Below are 7,608 nucleotides of genomic sequence, written 5' to 3'. Positions count from 1 at the left end.
GAGTCTCTATGTCACTCTCTGAGACGCACTGAAACACTCTGTGACAGACTGTGACCCTCTCTGAGACTAATGCTGACTCTCTCTGAGACACACAGTAACAATGTCTTACAGACGGTGACATTCTCTGAGACAAATACTGACATTCTCTGACACTGTCTGAGACACTCTGAATTACACGGTAACATAGAACATAGAACATAGAACATAGAAAAATACAGCGCAGTACAGGCCCTACGGCCCTCGATGTTGCGCCGACCGAAGCCTACCTAACTTACACTAGCCCAATAACCTCCATATGCTTGTCCAATGCCCGCTTGAATGACCATAAAGTGGGAGAGTCCACCACTGCTACTGGCAGGGCATTCCATGAACTCACAACCCGCTGAGTAAAAAATCTACCCCGAACATCTGTCCTATACCTACCACCCCTTAATTTAAAGCTGTGTCCCCTAGTAATAGCTGACTTCATTAGCGGAAAAAGGTTCTCACTGTCAACCCTATCTAAACCCCTAATTATCTTGTACACCTCTACCAAATCTCACCTAAACCTTCTTTTCTCCAATGAGAACAGCCCCAAGTGCCTCAGCCTTTCCTCATACGATCTTCCTACCATGCCAGGCAACATCCTGGTAAACCTCCTCTGCACTCGTTCCAATGCCTCCACATCCTTCCTATAATATGGCGACCAAAATTGCACAGAATACTCCAGATGAGGCCGCACTAGAGTCTTATAAAACTGCAACATGACCTCAGGACTCCAGAACTCAATTCCTCTACCAATAAAGCCCAGTACTCCATATGCCTTCTTCACAGCACTATTTACCTGGGTGGCAACTTTCAAACATCTGTGTACATTTGATTGCGAGCAGCAGCTAAGGTAAGACTGTTTGTTTTAAAAGTACTTACCGGTAGCGGGTAGCGGGCAGCGGTGTTTTTTTCACTCTCTTCACAGAAAGAGCGGGAGCAGCAGGGGGAAGTGACGACGACCAGAGAGGCAGCCGGGAAAGAAAGCAGTGAGTATACATACTCACCCTTCGACGCTAACGGTCATTTTGATTGCGAGCAGCAGCTAAGGTAAGACTGTTTGTTTTAAAAGTACTTACCGGTAGCGGGCAGCGGTGTTTTTTTCAATCTCTTCACAGAAAGAGCGGGAGCAGCAGGGGGAAGTGACGACGACCAGAGAGGCAGCCGGGAAGGAAAGCAGTGAGTATAAATACTCACCCTTCGACGCTAACGGTCATTTTGATTGCGAGCAGCAGCTAAGGTAAGACTGTTTGTTTAAAAGTACTTACCGGTAGCGGGCAGCGGTGTTTTTTTCACTCTCTTCACAGAAAGAGCGGGAGCAGCAGGGGGAAGTGACGACGACCAGAGAGGCAGCCGGGAAGGAAAGCAGTGAGTATAAATACTCACCCTTCGACGCTAACGGTCATTTTGATTGCGAGCAGCAGCTAAGGTAAGACTGTTTGTTTTAAAAGTACTTACCGGTAGCGGGCAGTGGTGTTTTTTTCACTCTCTTCACAGAAAGAGCGGGAGCAGCAGGGGGAAGTGACGACGACCAGAGAGGCAGCCGGGAAGGAAAGCAGTGAGTATAAATACTCACCCTTCGACGCTAACGGTCATTTTGATTGCGAGCAGCAGCTAAGGTAAGACTGTTTGTTTTAAAAGTACTTACCGGTAGTGGGCAGTGGTGTTTTTTTCACTCTCTTCACAGAAAGAGCGGGAGCAGCAGGGGGAAGTGACGACGACCAGAGAGGCAGCCGAGACCCGGAAGCAGGTAGAGCGTAAGCTTACCTGGGTAGGTTTGTTTCCCCTTTAAAAGTGCGCAGCTGAAGAACCCGAGGCACTACGGAGGTAGTGACTCCCACCCGCCCTCCTCCTCTAACCTAATAATAAGATCCGTTGTGGTAAGGAGGTAAGTGCCGAATTTTGCTTGTTGTATTCTTTAGACCCAGTTTTTTGTTTAAAATAAAGGTTAGCTTTAGAGGGATGGCAGTGAAGGCAGTGCAATGTTCCTCCTGCAACATGTATGAGGTGAGGGATGCCATGGACGTCCCTGCTGATTACACTTGCAGGAAGTGCACCCATCTCCAGCTCCTCCAAGACCGTGTTAGGGAACTGGAGCTGGAGTTGGATGAACTTCGGATCATTCGGGAGGCAGAGGGGGTCATAGATCGGAGCGAGAGGGAAGTAGTAACTCCAAAGATGGCAGATAGATGGGTGACAGTGAGGGGGACTGGGAGGAAGCAGCCAGTGCAGGGACCCCCTGTGGTCGTTCCCCTCAAGAACAAGTATACCGTTTTGGATACTTGTGGGGGGGACGACTTACCAGGGGTAAGTAACGGGGCTCAGGCCTCTGGCACGGAGCCTGTCCCCGCTACTCAGAAGGGAAGGGTGGAGAAGAGCAGAGCAATAATAATTGGGGACTCGATAGTTCGGGGCACAGATAGGCGGTTTTGTGGGAACGAGAGAGACTCACGATTGGTATGTTGCCTCCCAGGTGCAAGGGTACTTGATGTCTCTGATCGTGTTTTCCGGGCCCTTAAGGGGGAGGGAGAGCAGCCTGAAGTCGTGGTCCATATTGGCACCAATGACATAGGTAGGAGGAGTGCTGAGGATGTTAGACAGGCTTTTAGGGAGCAAGGTTGGAAGCTCAGAGTTAGAACGAACAGAGTTGTTGTCTCTGGTTTGTTACCCGTGCCACGTGATAGAGAGTCGAGGAATAGGGAGAGAGAAGAGTTAAATGCGTGGCTACAGGGATGGTGCCGGAGGGAGGGATTTCGGTACTTGGATAACTGGGGTTCTTTCTGGGGAAGGTGGGACCTCTATAAACAGGATGGTCTGCACCTGAACCTGAGGGGCACCAGTATCCTTGGGGGGAGGTTTGCTAGTGCTCTTGGGGGGGGTTTAAACTAACTCTGCAGGGGCATGGGAACCCAGACTGTAGCTTTAGGGTGCAGGACCTGGAGTGTAGGGAGGTTAGGAATATGGCATCAATCTTAAAGGAGGGTGCCTGTAAACAGAAGAGTGGCTTGAAGTGTGAAAACTTTAATGCTAGAAGTATACGAAATAAGGTAGGTGAACTCGCAGCGTGGGTTGGTACCTGGGACTTCGATGTTGTGGCTATTACGGAGACGTGGCTAGATCAGGGACAGGATTGGCTGTTGCAGGTTCCAGGGTTTAAATGTTTTAGTAGGGTCAGAGATGGGGGCAAAAGAGGGCGGGAGTGTGGCTTTGCTTGTCAAAGATAGTATTACAGCGGTGGAAAGGAAGATGGACGAAGATTTGCCATCTGAGGTAGTTTGGGTTGAGGTTAGGAATAGGAGAGGTGAGGTCACCCTGTTAGGAGTCTTTTACAGGCCTCCTAATAGTCCTAGAATCGTTGAAGAAAGGATTGCGAAGATGATTCAGGAGAAGAGTGACAGTAATAGGGTGATTGTTATGGGAGACATTAACTTTCCTGATATTGATTGGGAGAGCTATAGCTCAAGTTCGTTAGATGGGTCAATGTTTGTGCAATGTGTGCAGGAGAGTTTCCTGACACAATATGTAGATAAGCCAACAAGAGGTGAGGCCATACTGGATTTGGTTCTGGGTAACGAACCAGGCCAGGTATTAGAACTAGAGGTAGGTGAGCACTTTGGGGACAGTGACCACAATTCGGTGATTTTTACTCTAGTGATGGAGAGGGATAAGTGTGTACTACAGGGCAAGAGTTATAGATGGGGGCAGGGAAATTATGATGCGTTGAGGCATGATTTAGGATGTGTGGATTGGAAAAGTAGATTCCAAGGCAAGAGCGTAATTGATATGTGGAACTTGTTCAAGGAGCAACTATTGAGTGTCCTTGATAAGTACGTACCTATCAGGCAGGGAGGAAAGGGTCGTGTGAGGGAGCCGTGGTTTAATAAGGAGTTGGAATCCCTTGTTAAATGGAAGAGGGCGGCCTTTGTAAAGATGAGGCGTGAAGGTTCAATAGGGGCAATTGAGAGTTATAAGGTAGCCCGGAAGGACCTGAAGAGAGAGCTAAGAGCAGCAAGGAGGGGACATGAAAGGTCCTTAGTTGGTAGGATTAGAGAAAACCCTAAGGCTTTCTATAGGTATGTTAGGAATAAAAGAATGACCAGGGAAGGAATAGGTCCAATCAAGGATAGTAATGGGAAGTTGCGTGTGGAGGCTGAAGAGATTAGGGATGCACTGAATGAATATTTTTCGTCAGTATTCACTCAGGAACAGGACATTGTTGTCGATATGAATACTGAGGCACGAATAAGTAGAATGGATGGCTTTGAGATATGTAGAGAAGAGGTGTTGAAAATTCTGGCAAGGGTGAAAATAGATAAGTCCCCTGGGCCTGATGGCATTTATCCTAGGATTCTCTGGGAAGTAGGGGAGGAGATTGCAGAGCCATTGGCCTTGATTTTTGTGTCCTCTTTGTCGACAGGAGTAGTGCCAGAGGACTGGAGACTAGCAAACGTGGTTCCCTTGTTCAAGAAGGGGAGTAGGGATAATCCTAGTAACTATAGGCCAGTGAGTCTCACTTCTGTTGTGGGCAAATTCTTAGAGAATTGTAAGGGATAGGATTTATGCACATCTGGATAAGAATGATGTGATCAAGGATAGTCAGCATGGTTTTGTGAAGGGCAGGTCGTGCCTCACAAACCTTATTGAATTCTTTGAGAAGGTGACTAAGGAGGTAGATGAGGGGAAAGCGGTCGACGTGGTATATATGGATTTTAGTAAGGCGTTTGATAAGGTCCCCCATGGTAGGCTACTGCAGAAAATACAGAGATATGGCATAGAGGGTGAGTTGGAGGTTTGGATTAGGAATTGGATCTGGAAGAAGACAGAGGGTAGTAGTTGATGGCAAAGGTTCATCTTGGAGTGCCGTCACTAGCGGTGTTCCGCAAGGATCTGTTTTGGGACCATTGCTGTTTGTCATTTTTATAAATGACCTGGAGGAAGGGTTAGAAGGTTGGGTGAGCAAATTTGCGGATGATACGAAAGTCGGAGGAGTTGTAGACAGTGAGGAAGGATATGGCAGGTTACAGCGGGATATAGAGAAGCTGCAGAGCTGGGCAGAAAGGTGGCAAATGGAGTTCAATGTAGCTAAGTGTGAAGTGATTCACTTTGGTAAGAGTAATAAAAAGATGGATTACTGGGCTAATGGTAGACTACTTGGTAGTGTGGAAGAGCAGAGGGATCTTGGTGTCCATGTACACAGATCTCTGAAAGTTGCCACCCAGGTAAATAGTGCAGTGAAGAAGGCATATGGCGTACTGGCTTTTATTGGTAGAGGAATTGAGTTCCGGAGTCCTGAGGTCATGCTGCAGTTGTATAAGACTCTGGTGCGGCCGCTTCTGGAATATTGTGTGCAGTTTTGGTCGCCATACTATAGGAAGGATGTGGAGGCACTGGAACGGGTGCAGAGGAAGTTTACCAGGATGTTGCCTGGTCTGGTAGGAAAATCCTATGAGGAAAGGCTGAGGCACTTGGGGTTGTTTTCATTGTAGAAAAGAAGGTTTAGGGGTGATTTGATAGATGTGTACAAGATGATTAGGGGGTTAGATAGGGTTGACAGTGAGAACCTTTTTCCACGTATGGAGTCAGCTATTACAAGGGGGCATAGCTTTAAATTAAGGGGGGGTAGATATAGGACTGATGTTAGGGGTAGGTTCTTCACTCAGCGAGTCGTAAGTTCATGGAATGCCCTGCCAGTAGCAGTAGTGGACTCTCCCTCTTTATGGGTATTTAAGCGGGCATTGGATAGGTATATGGAGGATAGTGGGTTAGTGTAGGTTAGGTGGGCTTTGATCGGCGCAACATCGAGGGCTGAAGGGCCTGTACTGCGCTGTATTCTTCTATGTTCTATGTTCTACATGGACACCAAGATCCTTCTGCTCATCCACACTAACAAGTAGTCTACCATTAGCCCAGTAATCCATCTTCTTGTTACTCCGATCAAAGTGAATGACTTCATACTTAGCTACATTGAATTCCATTTGCCACCTTACTGCCCAGCTCTGCAACTTATCTATATCGCGCTATAACCTGCCACATCCTACGTCGCTGTCCATAACTCCACCAACTTTCGTGTCATCTGCAAACTTGCTCTCCCAGCCTTCAAGCCCCTCCTCCAGGTCATTTATAAAAATGACAAACAGCAATGGTCCCAAAACAGATCCTTGTGGAACACCGCTAGTTACTGCGCTCCAAGATGAACCTATACCATCAACTACTACCCTCTGTCTCCTTCCAGCCAGCCAATTCCTAATCCAAACCTCTAATACACCCTCAATGCCATACCTCCGGAATTTTTGCAATAGCCTACCATGGGGTACCTTATCGAACGCCTTGCTAAAATCCATATACACCACATCTACTGCTTTACCATCGTCCACTTCCTTAGCCACCTTCTCAAAGAATTCAAGAAGGTTTGTGAGGCACAACCTGCCCTTCACATAACCATGCTGACTAACTTTGATCATATTAATCCTATCCAAATGTTCAAAAATCCTATCCCTTACAATTCTCTCTAAGACTTTGCCCACAACAGAAGGGAGACTCACTGGCCTATAGTTACTCGGGCTATCCCTGCTCCCCTTCTTGAACAAGGGGACCACATTCGCTTTCACTCCAGTCTTCTGGCACTATTCCCGTAGACAACGACGACATAAAAATCAAGGCCAATGGCTCCGCTATCTCCTCCCTAGATTCCCAGAGGATCCTAGGATAAATGCCATCAGGCCCAGGGGACTTACCTATTTTCATCCTTTCCAGTATTCCCCAGACCTCTTCCCTACGTACCTCAAGGCCATCCATTCTAATCACTTGTGACTCAATATTCACATCAGCAACAGTGTCCTGCTCCTGAGTGAATACTGACAAAAAGTATTGATTTAGTGTCTCACCAATCTCCTCTGCCTCCACACACAACTTCCCACTCCTATCCTTGACTGGACCGGTACCTACCCTTGTCATCCATTTATTCCTGACATACCTATAGAAAGCCTTAGGGTTTCCCTAATCCTACCAACAAAGGACTTTTCATGTCCCCTTCTCGCTGCTCTTAGCTCTTTCTTTAGATCCTACCTGGCTACCTTACAACTCCCAATCGCCCCAACTGAACCTTCACGCCTCATCTTTACATAGGCCGCCCTCTTCCCTTTCACAAGGGATTCCAATTCCTTATTAAACCACGGCTCACTCACAATACCCTTTACTCCCTGCCTGACTGGTACATACTTATCAAGGACACCCATTCGCTGTCCCTTGAAAAATCTACACATATCATTTGTGTTCTTCCCTTGAAGCCTATTTTTCCAATCCACGCATCCTAAGTCATGCCTCAGCGCATCATAATTTCCCTGCCCCCAGCTATAACTGTTGCCCTGCAGTGCACACTTATCCCTCTTCATCACTAGAATAAAAGTCACCGAGTTGTGGTCACTGCCACCGAAGTGCTCACTTACCTCCAAATCTAACACCTGGCCTGGTTCATTACCTAGAACCAAATCCAGTATAGCCTCACTTCTTGTTGGCCTGTCTACATATTGTTTCAGGAAACCCTCCTGCACACATTGGACAAACACCGACCCATCTAATGAACTC

The sequence above is a fragment of the Chiloscyllium punctatum genome, chromosome 16 (genome assembly GCF_047496795.1).
Source record: "Chiloscyllium punctatum isolate Juve2018m chromosome 16, sChiPun1.3, whole genome shotgun sequence".
NCBI lineage: Eukaryota > Metazoa > Chordata > Chondrichthyes > Orectolobiformes > Hemiscylliidae > Chiloscyllium > Chiloscyllium punctatum.
The sequence above is the reverse complement of the archived record's forward strand: the minus strand, read 5'-3'. Positions refer to the sequence as shown.